Genomic DNA, 2,500 nt, shown 5'->3' with positions numbered 1-2,500 from the left:
TATAAAAAAAAAACACATTTTAATTAATCGTTACTTGGAAAAGCAGGGTGTTATAAACCCGAGGTCTCCAACAGGGTAAATAGCTCAGTGAGGAAAGGAAATAAATAAACTATATGAAAAGAAATATGAAATTAAAATAAAACATTTTAAGAACAGTAACAACATTAAAAACAGATCCTTCATATATAAACTATAAAAGAGACTTATGTCAGTCTGTTCAACATAAAAACATTTGCTGTAAGTTTGAACTTTTGAAATTCTACAATATTCATATCCCCCGAAAATAGTGATTGAACATATCGAAAGTTATCCCTGACATTATACTTTTGAGAAAGGCGCAGCGTCAAAAAGTTCAGTGCTGTCAGGAGTTTAATATCTTTCTCAAATAATCTTAACAAAAAGGTTTTGTGAAACTTTCGAGATACCTACAAAAAGTAAAACTGGGAGAGGAGAAAAAGGACTTTTATGGACCCGGTTGAAGGATATGAATACAATTCTGAGAATTTCAGGAAGTAGAGTATAAGAGATTTTGGAAAAGAAGGAAAGGGTTATTTACTCTTTCACATTTTGATAGTTATCAGATGATTTTTCTGGTCTTATTTAAGAGACTAAGGAACATTATTGTAAATCAGGAAGATGTATCCTTTGCATTTTTGTAGCAACATAACCCATGGATTTATTTCTAACCTAAAGATTTTGGAAAAGAAGGAAAAGGTTATTTACTCTTTCACATTTTGATTATCAGTTGATTTTCTGATCTTGTTTAAAAGACTTCTTCTTTGTCTGCATCTTTTCTCACTTTTATAAGATGCAGACAAAGAAGAAGTCTTTTAAACAAGACCAGAAAATCAACTTATAATCAAAATGTGAAAGAGTAAATAACCTTTTTCACATTTTGATTATTGTCAGAGGATTTTCTGGTCTTATTCAAAAGACTAAGGAACATTATTCTAGATTAGTAAAATGTATCCTTTGTATTTTTATAACAATATAACCCGTGGATATAATTTCAACCTATTATTTATGTTGTGATGATTTTTTTGTTGTTGTAATTAAGACTTTCCAACACATTACAATGTAAGTCTTTTAGCTATCTTAAAGCAAAGAAAGTTTACTCTCTCTCTCTCTCTCTCTCTCTCTCTCTCTCTCTCTCTCTCTCTCTCTCTCTCTCTCTCTCTCTCTCTCTCCAAAACTACCATAAGTCCATAACTACTGATAATATGATTTGAAACGTCGTTCCTTTAATATTGTGTGGTACAAAACAAATGGCCCACATAAATTAAACTTGCACACTCCAGCTTTGATATATGAAGCCATTACTAGGACAGTAGGGTTGCTAGTACCCTTGTTAATCCTGCCATGAACGTTGATGTCATGGAAGCAACGTTTTAAACATTTATAGAACCAATGAAAAAAAATGGTTTGTGTTCCGGATTATAACTTCCCACCTTGGCTATTTCAATACATACCTTGGACACTATTTGAATTAGGCATATTATTATTATTATTATTATTATTATTATTATTATTATTATTATTATTATTATTATTATTATTATTATTATTATTATTATTACTTGCTAAGCTATAACCCTAGCTAGAAAAGCAGAATGCTATACCGCCAGGAGCCCCAACAGTGAAAATAGCACAGTGAGGAAAGGAAAAAATGAAATATGAAATATTTTAAGAACAGTAATAACATTGAAATAGGTATTTCCTATATTATTATTATCATTACTTGCTAAGCTACAACCCAAGTTGGAAAAGCAGGATGCTATAAGCCCAGGGGCCCCGACAGTGAAAATAAGCCAGTGAAGAAAGGAAAAATGGAAAAATGAAATCGTTTAAGAACAGTAATAACATTGAAATGAATATTTCCTATATTGTTATTACTTGCTAAGCTACAACCCTGGTTTGAAAAGCAGGATGCTATAAGCCCAAGGGCCCCAACAGTGAAAATAGCCCAGTGAGGAAGGGAAAAAAGGAGAAAGGAAATATTTAAAGAACAGTAACAACATTAAGATAGATATTTCCTATATAAACTATAAAAACTTTAACAAAAGAAGAGGAAGAGAAAATAGATAGACTAGTGTGTCACTGTGTCCCCTAAAGCAAGAGTAATGGAGAGGGTTTCAGAACTTTAAGGTTTTGGGTATGAATTACACTTTGATCGAATTATAAATGATGTTAAACACAAATCTAATAATATTTTGAACTCAAAGTTCACTGGTGACCCTAATATTAAAACAAGAAAGATTAGTTATCCATTTGAAAGGGCTGATCAAGATTTAGTTATGTTAGTAATAAAAAAGGTAAAAGGTGTCACAGATGAGTTATAGTCTTGTAAGATATATACAAATGATGTATTCAAGTTTTTTTTACTATATTGCTTAAAGTTGCATAACTAAAATGAACCTATCGTGCTGTGATTTGAAATATTCTCAACCGGTTATTATTATTATTATTATTATTATTATTATTATTATTATTATTATTATTA

The sequence above is a fragment of the Palaemon carinicauda genome, chromosome 24 (genome assembly GCF_036898095.1).
Source record: "Palaemon carinicauda isolate YSFRI2023 chromosome 24, ASM3689809v2, whole genome shotgun sequence".
Lineage (NCBI taxonomy): Eukaryota > Metazoa > Arthropoda > Malacostraca > Decapoda > Palaemonidae > Palaemon > Palaemon carinicauda.
Note: the sequence above shows the minus strand (reverse complement) of the source record.